Below are 19174 nucleotides of genomic sequence, written 5' to 3' on the forward strand. Positions count from 1 at the left end.
CATGAGACAGTACCCCAGCACCGGGCAGCACCTGGCAGGAGACTGTACCTCGGCACCGGGCAGCACCTGGCAGGAGATTGTACCCCATCACCAGGCGGCACCAGGCATGGGACTGTACCCGGCACCGGGCGGCACCTGGCAGGAGATTGTACCCCATCACCGGGCAGCACCTGGCATGGGACTGTACCCCGGTACCGGTTGGCATCTGCCTTGGGACTGTACCCTGGCACCGGGCGGCTGATGCCATGGGATTGTACCCCAGCACCGGGCGGCACCTGCCATGGGACTGTTCCCCGGCACCGGGCAGCACCTGGCAGGAGACTGTACGCCATCACTGGGTGGCACCTGGCCGGAGACTGTACTCCATCACCCGGCAGCACCTGGCAGGAAACTGTACACCATCACTGGGTGGCACATGCCATGGGACTGTACCCCAGCACCGGGCGGCACCTGCCATGGGACTTTACCCCTGCACCGGGCAGCAGCTGGCAGGAGACTGTACCCCGGCAACGGGCGGCACCTGGCAGGAGACTGTACCCCATCACCGGACGGCACCTGCCATGGGACTGTACCCCGGCACCGGGTGGCACCTGCCATGGAACTGTACCCCAGCACCGGGCAGCACCTGGCAGGAGACTGTACCCCGGCACCGGACGGCACCTGGCAGGAGACAGTACCCCATCACTGGGTGGCACCTGGCAGGAGACAGTACCCCATCACCGGGCAGCACCTGGCAGGAGATTGTACTCCATCACCGGGTGGCACCTGCCATGGGATTGTACCCCAGCACCGGGTGGCACCTGCCATGGGACTGTACCTCCGCACCGGGCGGCACCTGCCGTGGGACTGTACCCCAGCACTGGGCGGCACCTGCCATGGGACTGTACCCCAGCACCGGGTGGCACCTGCCATCAGACTGTACCCCAGCACCGGGCGGCACCTGCCACGGGACTGTACCCCAGCACCGGGCGGCACCTGGCAGGAGACTGTACCCCAGCACCACACGGCACCTGCTGTGGGATTGTACCCCATCTCCAGGCGGCAACTGCCATGGGACTGTACCCCAGCACTGGGCGGCACCTGCCTTGGGACTGTACCCCAGCACCGGGCGGCACCTGCCATGGGACTGTACCCCATCACCAGGCGGCACCTGCCATGGAACTGTACCCTATCACTGGGCGTCACCTGCCATGAGACTGTACCCCAGCACCGGGCGGCACCTGCCATGGGACTGTACCCCAGCACCAAGCAGCACCTGGCAGGAGACTGTACCCCAGCACTGGGCGGCACCTGGCACCAGACAGTACCCCATCACTGGCTGGCACCTGGGAGGAGACTGTACCCCAGCACCGGGCAGCACATTGCAGCAGACTGTATCCCAGCACCGGGTGGCACCTGCCATGGGACTGTACCCCCGCACCGGGCGGCACCTGCCGTGGGACTGTACCCCAGCACTGGGCGGCACCTACCATGGGACTGTACCCCAGCACCGGGCGACACCTGCCATGGGACTGTACCCCCGCACCAGGCGGCACCTGCCATGGGACTGTACCCCAGCACTGGGTGGCACCTGCCATGGGACTGTACCCCAGCACCGGGTGGCACCTGCCATCAGACTGTACCCCAGCACCGGGCGGCACCTGCCACGGGACTGTACCCCAGCACCGGGCGGCACCTGGCAGGAGACTGTACCCCAGCACCGCACGGCACCTGCCGTGGGATTGTACCCCATCTCCGGGCGGCAACTGCCATGGGACTGTACCCTAGCACCGGGCGGCACTTGCCATGGGACTGTACCCCAGCACTGGGCGGCACCTGCCTTGGGACTGTACCCCAGCACCGGGCGGCACCTGCCATGGGACTGTACCCCATCACCAGGCGGCACCTGCCATGGAACTGTACCCTATCACTGGGCGTCACCTGCCATGAGACTGTACCCCAGCACCGGGCGGCACCTGCCATGGGACTGTACCCCAGCACTAGGCAGCACCTGGCAGGAGACTGTACCCCGGCACCGGGTGGCACCTGGCACCAGACAGTACCCCATCACTGGGTGGCACCTGGGAGGAGACTGTACCCCATCACCGGGCAGCAGCTGGCAGGAGACTGTACCCCGGCAACGGGTGGCACCTGGCAGTAGACTGTACACCATCACCGGGCAACACCTGCCATGGGACTGTACCCCGGCACCAGGCGGCACCTGCCATGGGACTGTACCCCGGCACCGGGTGGCACCTGCCATGGGACTGTACCCCAACACCGGGTGGCACCTCCCATGGGACTGTACCCCGGCACCGGGCGGCACCTGCCATGGGACTGTACCCCGGCACCAGGCGGCACCTGCCATGGGACTGTACCCCGGCACCAGGCGGCACCTGCCATGGGACTGTACCCCGGCACCGGGTGGCACCTGCCATGGGACTGTACCCCAACACCGGGCGGCACCTACCATGGCTCTGTACCCCAGCACCGGGCAGCACCTGGCAGGAGACAGTACCCCATCACTGGGTGGCACCTGGCAGGAGATTGTACCCCAGCACCGGGTGGCACCTGCCATCAGACTGTTCCCCAGCACCGGGCGGCACCTGCCATGGGACTGTACCCCAGCACCGGGCGGCACCTGGCAGGAGACTGTACCCCAGCACCACGCGCACCTGCCGTGGGATTGTACCCCATCTCCGGGCGGCAACTGCCATGGGACTGTACCCCAGCACCATGCAGCACCTGGCAGGAGACTGTACCCCATCACCTGGCGGCACCTGCCACGTGACTGTACCCCAGCACCGGGCGGCACCTGCCATGGGACTGTACCCCAGCAGCGGGCGGCACCTGGCATGGAACTGTACCCTAGCACCGGACGGCACCTGCCATGTGACTGTACCCCAGCACCGGGCGGCATCTGCCATGGAACTGTACCCCATCACCGGGCGGCACCTGCCATGAGACTGTACCCCGGCACCGGCCGGCACCTGCCATGGGACTGTACCCCAGCACTGGGCAGCAGCTGTCATGGGACTGTACCCCGGCACTGGGCGTCACCTGCCATGGGACTGTACCCAGCACGGGCGGCACCTGCCATGGGACTGTACCCCAGCACTGGGTGGCACCTGTCTGGAGAGGGGGAGGGGAGAAAATTGCAGAGAAGGGGCAAGTAGGGGCTGATTTATTAGATGGGGACATGCTATGGACCGCTTCCTACTCTGATGTTTCTTTTACCAGGTTGGTACTCGAACAGGATTCAGATAGTGGCACCCACTCTTACACACTATGGGAGGACCCATATGAGTAGGGGCAACACTCTTAAACCCATTCCCGTCCCTCCTCTCCCCTCCTCTCCTCTCCCTTCCCCTCATCTCTCACTCTCCTCTCCCTTCCCCTCTACCCTCCCCTCATTTCTCACTCTCCTCTCTCGTCCCCTCCCACTCCCCGCTCTCCCCTTTCCCTCCCCACCCCTCCTCACTCCCTCTCCTCTCTAGCCCCCTCCCCTTCTCTCCCCTCCCCTCTTCCCTTCCCCTCCCCTCTCCTCTCCCTGTCCTCTTCCATCCCTCCCCTCCTCTTCCCCTCCCCTCCTCTCTCCCTCTCCTCCCATCCCCTCCCCTCCTCTATCCCCTCTCTCGCCCCTCCTCTCCTCTCCCCTCCCCTCCCTTCTCTCTCTCTCCACTCCCGTCGCCTCCCCTCTCCCCTCACCCTCCCCGCCTCTCTCCCTCTGCGCTGCCTCTCCTCTCCCATTGCTCCCCCTCCCCTCCTCTCTCCCCCTCCCCTCCTCTCTCCCTCTCCTCTCCCATCCCTCCCCTTCCCCTCCTCTATCCCTCCCCTCCCCTCCTCTCTCCCATCCCTCCCCCAACCCCTCACCTCTCCCCCCCTTTCCCCACCTCTCTCCTTTCCCTCCCCCGCCTTCCCCCTCTCCTTCCCCTCTCCCCTCCCCTCCCCACTTCTCTCCCTCCCTTCTCCCCTCCTCTCTCCCTCTCCTCCCGTCCCCTTCCCTCCCCTCTCCCCTCCCCCTCCCCTCCTCTTCTGTCCCCTCTCCTCTCCTCCCCTTCCCTCCTCTCTCCCTCTCACTCCTCTCCCCACCCCTCTCCCCTCCCCTCCCCTCCTCTCTCCCTCCCCTCTCCACCCCTCCTCTCTCCTTTTCCCTCCCCTCACCTCCCCTCTCTTCTCCCCTCTCCTTTTTTCACATCACGCTTAGCAAATCCCGCTGGGATTTGCAGTCTGCAGCACAGTTCTCTGTGAATGCTGCTTTTAATTACAGAATATCTGTAGCGTTCCACCTTTAAGGGTTAATTCAGGTTTGTAATAAAATAGCGTTTTTGCCACAATCCAGTGGTTTAAAGAGGTGAGGGGAGGGGAATTGCTGCGTACCAGATCTATTAGGGTCCTGTAGGACTGTAAACCCTGTAGGGGTGTTAACGAGCCTGACTGTTTATCAAGGAAGTGAAAACCATTTAGTTTAATTGCCACATATTGTTAAATAGGCTGTTGGGGAATTTGAGCTGGATTACAGCCAAAGTCAGGGCTCTTTTTGAGTTCTGCAAATTCATTCCACTTTTCTTCTTCGGCCTGCATGTTTCATTATATTTTTCTAAGGACGATTTGTACATAGAGAGAGTTTGCTGGGCTCTCTCCACCACGACTGCCAGAAGTCAGTCCTGCCGATAAACCGAGGACCCTCGGCCTACGACACCCATCAGATAGGGGTTGCCAACTCTGGTTGGACATATTCCTGGAGTGTCATGACCTCCTGTCTCCAAGCGCCCCACCCGCAGCAGTGTCCAGGAGATTAATCTTTAATTCCTGGAGACTCCAGGGCAATCCTGGAGGGTTGACAACGTGTGGTGACGGCCTCCTTTAATAATGTTGCAACAGGTTAATTTACCAAAAGACTTTTAATTGTGCTCGCGACTCGTTAATTGGCCGTCACACAGACACAAACTAAAAAGTGGCAAAGATCGTCCTCTCTCTCTCTCTCTCTCTCTCTCGCTCCACACTGTCATGGTGTCTGGAGCTGGTTCTCGGATTGACCGGGTACTTGGCTGGGTTTAGGGAGGTTGTGGTGGGGCACAAAGTTTTCTGATGCTCACCACCCATTCCTGGGCCCAACAATAATTATTGCTACTTGTACTGCTGATTCTAATGAAAACATATTTATTGTAAGTGAATAGAATTTTTTAAATGTGAAACTTTTAGTGAAAATGTGTCACTGCTGTGTTTTATCTAGTAACTGGCCATTCAATATTATCATCTCTCTATCCATTCTTTCTCTGGCCATTTTATCCTTCTCCCTTTCATCTCTTACTCTGTTTCTTCACCGACACTTTTTATGGGGTTGTTGGGCAAAGGTGATCACTCTTGGCTGTGATGCCCCAGCATTGGAATATCCTGCCAGGCGAAGAACGGCCGCCTGGGTGGAGTAGCTGAGGCTCACAGTGCCCGTGGAACAAGGAGGGTGGGAGGGGAAACAATAGAACTGAGCCTGCTTCCCATTATCCGGGGTGGGTAGGTCTACTCCATGGGTATAGCTGGCAGAGCTTCCGACGGAACAAAGCCAAGTAAAAGATCCGAATTGCTTGAGGCAGAACAATAGTCTGAGATCTCTGACAAGAGGGGAATGGAACGTAATGCACAGTGGAGGTTACACTGTCGCTTAATGAAAAGGGCCACTTAATTGCTGTGGTGTCACTCCCATCATCCTGCTCCTTTTGTGTAGAATATCTTGCAATTTTCAAAAAGCATTTGGTGATGATTTCGCCTCCTGTCAGCTCAACAGTATAGCGCGAGAGAGAGAGGAGGAAAGAGAAAGACAGAGAAGAAGAAAGTGAGAGAAAAAGACACAGAGAGAATAGAAGATGGTGAAAGAGAGAGACAGAAAGAGAGAGAGGAGAACAGAGAAGGAAAGAGAAAGACAGGCTAGGAGAAACAGAGAGGAGATACAGATAGAATAAAAATAAACAGAGAAGGAAAGAGCGGGTGAAGAGAACAGAGAAGGAAAGAAAAAGACAGAGTAGAAGAAACAGAGAGAAAGAGATGCAGCGAGAATAAAAGATGAAAAAAGAGACAGAGAGATAGAGAGAAAGAACGGGAGGGAGAGAAGGAACGAGGAGGAGAGAAAGTTATGGATAAACCGTGCATTAGGCCTCTACGGAAGATATTAGGATAAATTTGTGGATAATTGAGAACCTGGTTGGATGGGAACAAAGGGCAAAGACACTGAAGGGACGATTCTGTGAACTGTGCTCTGTGCTGGGAGGGGAGCATCGCAAAATAAGCCCTATTGCTTCAAGCCACTCAGAACACTGCGGTAGACTTCCAACGTGCAGCTCGGGTGTGTAGCTAGCATTGTGGATCAGCTGCCCATTATAGAATTCGCCCGATTTTACTTGCTATTCCCCGATACCAGTGTTAAATCCGGGCAGCAAGTTTAACATCAACCCCAATGACTCCCAAACTCAGCTGTGACACTCTGGGAGACACCGAAGGTTAGCGGGAGTGCTCACCCCTGGCTGCTGGGTAGGACTACCTGGCTTTGAACGGAACTGTCGTGTCCGCGTACCAATAACACACGGACTGCAGGAGAACGGTAATAACAGGTGTTTACTGAACAGAGGGTATGCTGGAACTGAAAGTACAGAAGCCTGCTACGGCTTTATATACAGGTGTGGTCACTGCCTGTACTACAGTATAAAAGCAGTTCTCTCTTAAAGATACATACACAACAATTCCTCCCCTTTTAGATAAACAGTACATAACATTCATTTAACAATTAAATAATAACTAATTACAATTCCAATTTTCTCTGTACTATATACATCAGCTGAAAGTAATCATTTATAAATTCAGTCTTTGAGGAGGCTTCCTGATCCTGTCTGGATAGCGCCTTTCTCGAGTATCCTGTTCTTGCGGCGGAGTCGATTCTGGCTCATTGTCATTGGTTGGTTCGTCAGCTTCCAATACCACTGATTCTGAGGTAGACGCAATCTGTACTTCGGGTTCATCACCAGGTGCGCATGATCGTGGTATGGGTTTGACTTGTTCCTGTGACTCTAGAATCTGGTCAGCATGGCGTCTCACGATGCTCTCTCCAACGTCCACTGTGTACATTAGTGGTCCCTGCTGTGTGCATATCGTTCCTGGCTGCCATTTTTCTGTTCGGTAGTCGCGGGCCAAGACTGGTTGCCCTATCTTGAAGCTCCTGGTTGGCTTCTCATTGATGTGCTGGAATTGCTTATCCTCAACACCTCGTCTTATGTTTGGTTTAAGCAAATCCAGGCGACATCTTAACCTTTGGTTAAAGAACATCATGGCTGGAGATTGGTTGGTGACTGCATGTGTCGCATTCCAGTAAGCAAACAAGAAATTATCCACCTTGTGTTGCAATGGTATGTTGTCATTATACATCGCCTTTATTGCTTTTTTAAAGGTCTGAACAAACCTCTCAGCCAATCCATTTGTGGCTGGATGATATGAGGCAGATGTGTAATGCTTTACCCCATTATTCCTCAAAAACCTCCGGAAATCCTCGGACATAAACTGTGGTCCATTGTCGGAGCAAATCTGTTCTGGCAAGCCATTCCTGGCGAAGATGGTCCGTAGGACTGCAATAGTTTTCTCCGTGGTGGTGGAGGCCATTTCGAATGTGCATCCACGGCGATTAAAAACATTGAGTCCATAAATGGACCAGCAAAATCAATGTGTACCCGTTGCCATGGAGATGAGGGCCACTCCCATGGGTGTAGCGGGGCCTGTGGTGGAGCGCTTTGGACTTTCTGGCATCCTGTGCATCGCTTGGTCATTTCCTCGATTTCTTTATCGATTCCTGGCCACCACACAAACGCCCTGGCTAGGCTCTTCATTTTTACCCCTCCCAGATGACCCTCATGAAGCTCATTGAGCACTCTACCTCTCAACTTGGGTGGAATTACCAGTCGGGACCCACACATCAAGGTCCCCCGGCACACTGACAGCTGTTCTCTCCTTGGCGAGAATGCTGGCAACAGTGAGTCGCCATGTGCTGGCCATCCCTTCACCATCAAATCATAGACCCGAGAGAGCTTAAAAATGAGGATAAGAGGCTGGTGATCAGTCAGTAAGGTGAATTTCTGCCCGTGCAGATAGTGATTGAACTTCTTCACCCCCCACACCAGGCTGAGGGCCTCCCTGTCAATCTGGGCCTAGTTACGCTCAGCTGAGGTTAACGAGCGCGACGCAAAGGCTATTGGCCTGTCTGAACCGTCAAGGAATTTGTGCGACAGCACCGCTCCAATGCCGTAGGGAGACGCATCACATGCCAACCGAATCGGTAGTGTTGGATTGTAATGGGCCAATACTTCTTTTGAAGTGATTAGGCATTTACATTTCTGAAAGGCACGCTTACACTCATCACTCCATTTCCATGCTACTCCAATTTGCAGCAGGGCTTTCAGTGGGTGCAGAATTGTAAACAAATTTGGCAAGAACTTATGGTAGTAGTTCACCAACCTGAGGTACGACCTCAGTTGCGATACATTTTCCAGTGCTGGAGCCTTGACTACTGCCTCAATCTTGTCTGGGGACTTATGTAACCCCTCTTCATCAATCACGTGGCCACAATATGAGATTTGTTTCCTGAAAAACTCGCATTTGGGGCGGTTGGCTCGTAGCCCATATTCTTGTAATCTAGTGAGCACCTGCTCCAGGTTGGCAAGGTGTTCACTGTCATTTTCGCCCGTAACCAGGATGTTGTCCAAATAACACTGGGTCCCCGGGATCCCTTGCAGGACTTGTTCCATCGCCCTCTGCCAAATAGCCGGAGCTGATGCTACCCCGAATACCAGTCGGTTGTACTGGTAAAGACCTTTGTGAGTGTTTATCGTGAGGTATTTTCTAGATGCTTCTTCTACCTCCATTTGTAGATACGCTTGGGCAGATCAATCTTCGTAAAGTGTTTCCCTCCAGATAGTGAGGCAAAAATATCTTCTATCCGTGGAAGTGGATATTGTACTGTGTGTAGGACTGGGTTCACAGTTACCTTATAGTCCCCACAGATGCGAACCTTCTTCGGCTCCCCAGGCGTGCTGCTCAATGATTTCTTCATTGCAGGAATGATGGGTGTGGCCCACTCGCTCCAGTCCACCTTAGACAGCACACCCGAATGCTCCAGACTCTCCAGCTCTGCTTCGACGGCTGGGCGGATCGCATACGGTACTGGTCTGGCTTTAAAAAATTTTGGGTTTGCATTATCTTCAATTTTTATTGTTGCCGTTACGCCTTTTAGAGTCGCAAGTCCTTGCTGGAACACATCTTTCGCGTCAGTTAGAATTTTTGACAGTCGTCCAGGTGTGACGTCGTCATCCTTTTTGTCAGCCACAGTTAGCGCCTGAATGGAATGCCAGTCCAGTTGTATTTTTCGGATCCATTCACGTCCCAATAATGGTGGTCCTCCATCTTGTAGTATATATAGATACAGTTTCTGTGTTTCCTTGCCGTTGTACTTAATGGGCACCCTTATTTTTCCTCTGGGGTAGACTTTTTGCCCCGTATATGTCTTCAAGACAATGGACGTGTCCTTCAAGGGCATGTGTGAGAATAGTCGCTCGTAGTCTCGTCGATCCATGACTGTTAGGGCTGATCCTGTGTCCAATTCCATCTTTACTTGGGACCCTGCTATCATGAGGGTGACCCAAATGGTTCGGTGATCCTCCTTTGCGATCACGTTGTGTAACTTTAGACAACTTAGTCTCCTGCTCCCGGAGTCATTATCACTCTTCTGATCTTCTGAACTACTGTCCGTCATCTTTTGTACTTTCTTGTACTTTTCCTTAGTAGTTCTTTTAGTGTTGGTTTTCTTTCCCGACCTGCAGACTCGTGCTATGTGTCCCACTTTTCCACATTACCTGCATACTTTGTCCTTAAACCAGCAATCCTTCTGGTCATGGGTTGTTCTGCCGCAGCGATAGCACTTTTCTGCTCCATATGCCATTTCATTGGTGCTATATTCTTGCGGTTTCTGTTGTATTTCCGCAGCTCCCCGTGCTGCTGCGTCGTAGGATACTGCCACGCTGAAAGCCTTTTCTAGCGTAAGGTCCTTTTCCGAAAGTAGTCGTTTCTGGGTTCCTTCACTCTGGAGTCCGCAGACAAACTTATCCCTTAATGTATCTGCCAGTCCTGCTCCGAACTGGCAGTGTTTCGATAACTTACGTAGTTCCGTAAGATAGTCAGCATTACTCTCATCTTTGTGCTGGTTTCTTTTATGGAACTTGAATCTTTCTGCTATCAGCAGCGGTGTAGGGTTTAGATGTTCCTGTAAGATATTGACAATCTTTTCAAAGCTTTTCTCCATTGGTTTAGCTAGGGTAATTAAATTCCGCAATAGGCCGTACGTTCTCGCGCCCATCAAATTCAATAATACCGATGCCTTCTTTTCATCGGCCACCTCATTTGCCTTGCAGTACACTTCAATTCTTTCCACATACGTGGTCCAGTCTTCTATTTCATTGTCGAAAGCAATGATACTGCCACTCTTCGGCATCTTGGGTGGTGTAAAATGGCGCCTCCCGCGCTTTTCCTTCTTCCCCCTGCTGCCAATGCTGCTCCTAGCATTCTAAATAGTAATGGCGGCGCCCCGCGGCTTCTGCGCGTCTCTCTTTTGTTAATTAATTTTCTTAGTTTTATTCTTCTTCGACGCTGTCCACTGCGCGTCTCTTTTCCTTCCCCTTTTAAAAATGTTCTTTAACACTGCCCGGCTCTTGAGCACCGACCGCGCCCTGTGCGCTCCACCCTCTCTCTCTTTTTTTCTTCCCGACGACACTGCACGGCCCCCTTGCAGAGCCGCTCGATCGAGCACTAGCCCGCCGCAGTCCGGAAGGGTCAGCGCACTACCTGCTACCAGCACGATTTGCTGGAACACCTTGACTGGAGAGCCAAGCCTAGCTCTCCACAGCTTCCCCTGCGATTCTCTGAACGCCGATGGATCACTGGGCGGTTGCCCACGGTCGACGCCCGTTGCTCTGGCTTCGACCTCCAAGAAGCTTCTTTTCAGGGATGGATCCCCGTGAGGTGATGCAGTACTGCAGGTGAGTTTGAACCTGCTCGTCACCACTGTAGTGTCCGCGTACCAATAACACACGGACTGCAGGAGAACGGTAATAACAGGTGTTTACTGAACAGAGGGTATGCTGGAACTGAAAGTACAGAAGCCTGCTACGGCTTTATATACAGGTGTGGTCACTGCCGGTACTACAGTATAAAAGCAGTTCTCTCTTAAAGGTACATACACAAAAGGGACAGTCCGTCTTTGAGTGAGCAAACCGGAAATTTCCAAACCCTAAACCGGCTAGGCTGCTCTGCGGGATGAAATCTTATTTTTTTCCTCTAGTTCTGTATCATTTGGGGTGGGGCTGTTAACTATTAAAGGTGACTGAGGTGCCAGAGAATCTTTCATAGGTGCCAGCTGTCAGTCAGTGTTTAGGGGCCCCGGTTAGTGTGACAGCGCTTCCTATTACAGATCAGCATGGACTGGGTCTCTCTCCTGCCCCTTCCCGCTTAACGTGACAGCAGACTGGATCCCACACTATCATCATCGCCCTCCCCGCTGAAAGCAGGTATCACAACCATTGTGTATTGAAGGCCGGAACACTACATATCGGTCACAATCATTGCCATTAGCGCTGGGGAGAGCTGAGAGTGGAGCTAAACCTGCACACTGAGCATTAACCATTGTGCTCAGTCGGGAATGGGTGGGGAGAAGAGGGCAATGAAAGTGGGCGGAAACAGAAGGTAATGAAGAAGAAAAGAAAGAAGTCAGAAGAAGGAAATGGTGCTTTGGCGGGGAAAGAGGAAAGAATCTGAGGACAGTACATTGTGGTGCCAAAGAAGAGTGCCAACTGAAGCTAGGCTGAGGGGAGAGGGGGCTTAGAGTGCCAATGTGAATGGTGGAGATGAAGCTTAATTGCAGCTTTAAATTAGAAGGGAGTTAGATGTGGTAAAGTGTGTGTGTGAGAGGGTGGGGAGTTGGATGGGGAACAGAGTGTGTCAAACGGTGGGGGAGTTGGATGGGGTACAGTGTGTGTGAAAGGGTGGGGAGTTGGATGGGGTACAGTGTGTGTGAAAGGGTGGGGAGTTGGGTGGGGTACAGTGTGTGTGAGAGGGTGGGGAGTTGGGTGGGGTACAGTGTGTGTGAGAGGGTGGGGAGTTGGATGGGGTACAGTGTGTGTGAAAGGGTGGGGAGTTGGGTGGGGTACAGTGTGTGTGAAAAGAACATAAGAACATAAGAAGTAGGAGCAGGAGTAGGCCATACGGCCCCTCGGGCCTGCTCCACCATTCAATAGGATCATGGCTGATCCGAATCTAGACTCACGTCCACTTCCCTGCCCTCTCCCCGTAACCCCTAATTCCCTTATCTGCTAGGAAACTGTCTATCTCCATTTTAAATTTATTTAATGTTGCTGCTTCCACAGCTCTCTGGGGTAGCAAATTCCATAGATTTACTACCCTCTGAGTGAAGAAGTTTCTCCTCATCTCAGTTTTGAAAGCGCAGCCCCTTATTCTTAGATAATGCCCCCTAGTTCTAGTCTCACCCATCAGTGGAAACATCCTCCCCGCATCCACCCGATCAAGCCCCCTCACAGTCTTATATGTTTCGATAAGATCGCCTCTCATTCTTCTGAACTCCAATGAGTAGAGTCCCAACCTACTCAGCCTTTCCTCATACGTCAACCCCCTCATCTCCGGAATCAACCGAGTGAACCTTCTCTGAACCGCCTCGAGAGCAAGTATATCTTTTCTTAAATATGGAAACCAAAACTGCACGCAGTATTCCAGGTGTGGCCTCACCAATACCCTGTATAACTGCAGCAAGACTTCCCTGTTTTTATACTCCATCCCCCTTGCAATAAAAACCAAGATTCCATTGGCCTTCCTGATCACCTGCTGCACCTGCATACTAACTTTTTGTGTTTCATGCACCAGGACCCCCAGATCCCTTTGTACTGTAGCACTTTGCAGTTTCTCTCCATTTAGATAATAACTTGCTCTTTGATTTTTTTCTGCCAAAGTGCATAACCTCACACTTTCCAACATTATATTGCATCTGCCAAATCTCTGCCCACTCACTTAGCCTGTCTATGTCCTTTTGCAGGTTTTTTATGTCCTCCTCACTCATTGCTTTCCCTCCCATCTTTGTATCGTTGGCAAACTTGAATATGTTGCACTCGGTCCCTTCCTCCAAATCGTTAATATAGATTGTAAAGAGTTGGGGTCCCAGCACTGACCCCTGCGGAACACCATTAGTTACTGATTGCCAGCCCGAGAATGAACCATTTATCCCAACTCTTTGTTTTCTGTTAGATAGCCAATCTTCCACCCATGCCAGTATATTACCCCCGATCCCGTGATTTCTTATCTTAATCAGTAATCTTTTGTGTGGAACCTTGTCAAATGCCTTTTGGAAGTCCAAATACACTACATCCACTGGTTCCCCTTTATCCACGCTGTATGTTACATCCTCAAAGAATTCGAGCAAACTTGTCAAACATGACTTCCCCTTCATAAAACCATGCTGACTCTGTCCTATTAAATTATGTTTATCCAAATGCTCTGTTACTGTTTCCTTAATAATGGACTCCAACATTTTGCCAACCACAGATGTTAGGCTAACTGGTCTATAGTTTCCAGCTTTTTGTCTACTTCCCTTCTTAAATAAGGGGGTTACATTAGCAGTTTTCCAATCTGCTGGGACCTTTCCTGAGTCCAGGGAGTTCTGGAAAATAATCACCAATGCATCCACAATCCCTACCGTCACTTCTCTCAAGACCCTAGGATGTAGGCCATCAGGTCCGGGGGATTTATCCGCCTTAAGTCCCATTATTTTACTGAGTACCATCTCCTTAGTGATTTTAATCGTCTTTAGCTCCTCCCCCCCCATTGCCCCCTGTTTGTCCAGTGTTGGGATATTTTTAGTGTCCTCTACTGTAAAGACTGATACAAAATATTTGTTCAGCGTCTTTGCCATCTCCATGTTCCCCACCACTAGTTTCCCGGTCCCATCCTCTAAGGGACCAACGTTCACTTTAGCCATCCTTTTTCTTTTTATATAGCTGTAGAAACTCTTGCTATCTGTTTTTATATTTTTTGCTAGTTTACTTTCATAATCTATCTTCCCTTTCTTAATTAATCTTTTAGTTATTGTTTTCTGGCTTTTAAATGCTATCCTCCCACTAGATTTGGCTACTTTATATGCCCTTGTTTTCAGTCGGATACTATCCTTTATTATTTTACTAAGCCACGGATGGCTGTCTTTTCTTTTACTCCCCTTTTTCCTCAGTGGAATATATTTATCTTGAAAGATGTGAAATATCTCCTTGAATGTAGACCACTGCTCTTGTACTGCCTTACACTTTAATCTGTTTTCCCAGTCCACTTTAGTCAATTCTACTCTCATACCTTCATAGTCTCCTTTATTTAAGCTCAGTATGCTGGTTTGAGATCCAACCCTCTCACCCTCAAACTGAATTTGGAATTCAACCATATTATGGTCACTCATTCCAAGGGGATCCTTTACTGGGACATTTTTTATTAATCCTGTTTCATTACACAGGACCAGATCTAAGATTGCCTGCCCCCTGGTTGGTTCAGTTACATACTGCTCAAGGAACCCATCCCTAATACACTCTATGAATACTTCCTCAAGGCTGCCATGCCCAATTTGATTAGTCCAGTCAATATGAAAGTTAAAATCCCCCATGATTATAGCTGTTCCCTTATTACAAGCCCCAACTATTTCCTGATTTATACTCCGACCAACAGAGTTGCCACTGTTAGGAGGCCTATAGACTACGCCCACTAGTGACTTTTTCCCCTTCTTATTCCTTATCTCCACCCAAACTATTTCACTATCCTGATCCTTTGACCCAATATCATTTCTGACTATTGCAGTGATTCCATCCTTGATTAACATAGCAACCCCACCTCCCTTTCCTTCCTGTCTGTCCTTCCTAATTGTCAAATATCCTTGTATGTTTAGTTCCCAGTCATGATTATCTTGCAGCCATGTTTCCGTAATGGCCACCAGATCATACCCATGTGTAGTTATTTGTACCGTCAACTCGTCAATTTTGTTACGAATGCTGCGTGCATTCAGATAAAGAACTTTCAAATATGTTTTCTGACAATTTCTCCTGCTTTTACCCCTTTTACTACTTTACCTTTATCATTATACATTCTGTCCCTTCCTGACACGCTCTGGTTTTTAATTCCCCCACTGCTACCTTGCTCTATTGCCTTCTCCGCTGTCATTTTTATTTTTTGCTCTCTTAAAACCTCCCCCCGACTAATTAGTTTAAAGTCCTCTCTACAGCCCTAGTTATTCAATTCGCCAGGACTCTAGTCCCAGCACTGGCCAAGTGAAGTCCGTCCCAACGGAACAGCTCTCTCCTGTCCCAGTACTGATGCCAGTGTCCCAGGAAGCAAAACCCATTTCTCCCACACCAGGCTTTGAGCCATGTATTTGACTCTCTAATTTTATTTACCCTAGCCAAATTTGCACATGGCTCAGGTAGTAATCCAAAGATTATTACCCTTGTGGTTCTGCTTTTTAATTTGACCCCTAGCTGCTCAAACTCCCTCAGCATAACCTCCTTCCTTGTCCTATCTATGTCGTTGGTACCAACTTGGACCACGACAACTGGATCCTCCCCCTCAGACTCCAAGTTTCTCTCCAGCCCAGAGGAGATGTCCTTAACCCTGGCACCGGGCAGGCAACACAGCCTTCGGGACTCTCGCTCTCAGCTGCAAAGAACTCTATCTATCCCCCTAACAATACTATCCCCTACCACTACAACATTTCTTTTATCTCCCCACACTTGAATGGCCCCCCGCTCCACGGTGCTGTGGCCGGGTTGCTCATCCTCCCCGCAGTCCCCGTTCCCATCCTCACAGGGAGTAAGAGCCTCAAACCTGTTGGACAAGAGCAAGGGCTGCGGCTCCTCCAAAACTACCTCCTGGATCCCCGTACCTGCCTCACTTCTAGTCACACCATCCTGACCCTGGCCACGGACTACATCTGAATTAATTAATCTAATTTGTGTGACTACCTCCTGATACACAGAGTCCAGGTAACTCTCCCCCTCCCTGATGTGTCTCAGTGTTTGAAGCTCGGACTCCAGCTCTTCAACATGGAGCCGGAATTCCTCGAGCAGCCAACACTTACTGCAAATGTGATCACCGTGAGCATCAGTGGTGTCCACCAGCTCCCACATATTGCAGCAGCAACACATCACCTGTTCTCCCATTCTATGTAATTAATTAAATTTATTAATATTATTCTTAAATACCCTCTGCCCCAATTCTAGAAACCACAGAGTTTAAGCTCCAAAAGAGAGAAATACTCACCAACCAATCACTTACCCGCTTTCTGGTGACGTCACACTTGGATTACGTTTTACCTCTCTCCTTCCCTCTGAGGTCCGACACTGGAGACTGGTACGCCTTACCTGGGTCTCTGAAGCTTTTTAAAGCTTCCCGCTCGCGCCTCCCGCCGACAGTCGCGGTCTGAGGCCTTACCTGGGTCTCTGAAGCTTTTTAAAGCTTCCCGTTCGCGCCTCCCGCCGACACCCGCGGTTTGAGGCATTACTTGGGTCTCTGAAGCTTTTTAAAGCTTCCCGCTCGCGCCTCCCGCCGACACCCGCGGTCTGAGGCCTTACCTGGGTCTCTGAAGCTTTTTAAAGCTTCCCGCTCGCGCCTCCCGCCGACACCCGCGGTCTGAGGCCTTACCTGGGTCTCTGAAGTTTTTTAAAGCTTCCCGCTCGCGCCTCCCGCCGACACCCGCGGTCTGAGGCCTTACCTGGGTCCCTGAAGCTTTTTAAAGCTTCCCGCTCGCGCCTCCCGCCGACACCTGCGGTCTGAGGCCTTACCTGGGTCTCTGAAGCTTTTTAAAGCTTCCCGCTCATGCCTCCCGCCGACACCCGCGGTCTGAGGCCTTACCTGGGTCTCTGAAGCTTTTCAAAGCTTCCCGCTCGCGCCTCCCGCTGACACCCGCGGTCTGAGGCCTTACCTGGGTCTCTGAAGCTTTTCAAAGCTTCCCGCTCGCGCCTCCCACCGACAGCCGCGGTCTGAGGCCTTACCTGGGTCTCTGAAGCTTTTCAAAGCGTCCCGCTCGCGCCTCCCGCCGACACCCGTGGTCTGAGGCCTTATGTAGGTCTCTGAAGCTTTTCAAAGCTTCCCGCTCGCGCCTCCCGCCGACACCCGCGGTCTGAGGCCTTACCTGGGTCTCTGAAGCTTTTCAAAGCTTCCCGCTCACGCCTCCCACTGACACCCGCGGTCTGAGGCCTTACTTGGGTCTCTGAAGCTTTTCAAAGCTTCCCGCTCGCGCCTCCCGCCGACACCCGCGGTCTGGGTGGGGAGTTGGATGGGGTACAGTGTGTGTGAAAGGGTGGGGAGTTGGATGGGGTACAGTGTGTGTGAAAGGGTGGGGAGTTGGATGGGGTACAGTTTGTGTGAAAAGGTGGGGAGTTGGATGGGGTACAGTGTGTGTGAAAGGGTGGGGAGTTGGATGGGGTACAATCTGTGTGAAAGGGTGGGGAGTTGGATGGGGTACAATCTGTGTGAAAGGGTGGGGAGTTGGATGGGGTACAGTGTGTGTGAAAGGGTGGGGAGTTGGATGGAGTACAGTGTGTGTGAAAGGGAGGGGAGTTGGATGGGGTACAGTGTGTGTGAAAGGGTGGGGAGTTGGATGGGGTACAGTGTGCGTGTGAAAGGGTGGGGAGTTGGATGGGGTACAGTGTGCGTGTGAAATAGTGGGGAGTTGGATGGGGTACAGTTTGTGTGAGAGGGTGGGGAGTTGGATGGGGTACAGTGTGCGTGTGAAAGGGTGGGGAGTTGGATGGGGTACAGTGTGCGTGTGAAATAGTGGGGAGTTGGATGGGGTACAGTTTGTGTGAGAGGGTGGGGAGTTGGATGGGGTACAGTGTGTGTGACAGGGTGGGGAGTTGGATGGGGTACAGTGTGTGAGAGGGTGGGGAGTTGGATGGGGTACAGTGTGTGTGAAAGGGTGGGGAGTTGGATGGGGTACAGTGTGCGTGTGAAATAGTGGGGAGTTGGATGGGGTACAGTTTGTGTGAGAGGGTGGGGAGTTGGATGGGGTACAGTGTGTGTGACAGGGTGGGGAGTTGGATGGGGTACAGTGTGTGAGAGGGTGGGGAGTTGGATGGGGTACAGTGTGTGTGAAAGGGTGGGGAGTTGGATGGGGTACAGTGTGTGTGAAAGGGTGGGGAGTTGGATGGGGTACAGTGTGTGTGAAAGGGTGGGGAGTTGGATGGGGTACAGTGTGTGTGAAAGGGTGGGGAGTTGGATGGGGTACAGTGTGTGTGAATGGGTGGGGAGTTGGATGGTGTACAGTGTGTGTGAGAGGGTGGGGAGTTGGTTGGGGTACAGTGTGTGTGAAAGGGTGGGGAGTTGGATGGGGTACAGTGTGTGTGAGAGGGTGGGGAGTTGGTTGGGGTACAGTGTGTGTGAAAGGGTGGGGAGTTGGATGGGGTACAGTGTGCGTGTGAAATAGTGGGGAGTTGGATGGGGTACAGTGTGTTGAAAGGGTGGGGAGTTGGATGGGGTACAGTGTGTGTGAAAGGGTGGGGAGTTGGATGGGGTACAGTGTGTGTGAAAGGGTGGGGAGTTGGATGGGGTACAGTGTGTGTGAAAGGGTGGGGAGTTGGATGGGGTACAGTGTGCGTGTGAAATAGTGGGGAGTTGGATGGGGTACAGTGTGTGTGAAAGGGTGGGGAGTTGGATGGGGTACAGTGTGTGTGAAAGGGTGGGGAGTTGGATGGGGTACAGTGTGTTGAAAGGGTGGGGAGTTGGATGGGGTACAGTGTGTGTGAAAGGGTGGGGAGTTGGATGGGGTACAGTGTGTGTGAGAGTGTGGGGAGTTGGATGGGGTACAGTGTGTGTGAGAGTGTGTGGAGTTGGATGGAGTTCAGTGTGTGTGAAAGGGTGGGGAGTTGGATGGGGTACAGTGTGTGTGAAAGGGTGGGGAGTTGGATGGGGTACAGTGTGTGTGAAAGGGTGGGGAGTTGGATGGGGTACAGTGTGTGTGAAAGGGTGGGGAGTTGGTTGGGGTACAGTGTGTGTGAAAGGGTGGGGAGTTGGATGGGGTGCAGTGTGTGTGAAAGGGTGGGGAGTTGGATGGGGTACAGTGTGTGTGAAAGGGTGG

Source organism: Somniosus microcephalus, chromosome 3 (assembly GCF_052327205.1).
Source record: "Somniosus microcephalus isolate GS21.2 chromosome 3, FLI_Smic_1.0, whole genome shotgun sequence".
Classification (NCBI taxonomy): Eukaryota; Metazoa; Chordata; class Chondrichthyes; order Squaliformes; family Somniosidae; genus Somniosus; species Somniosus microcephalus.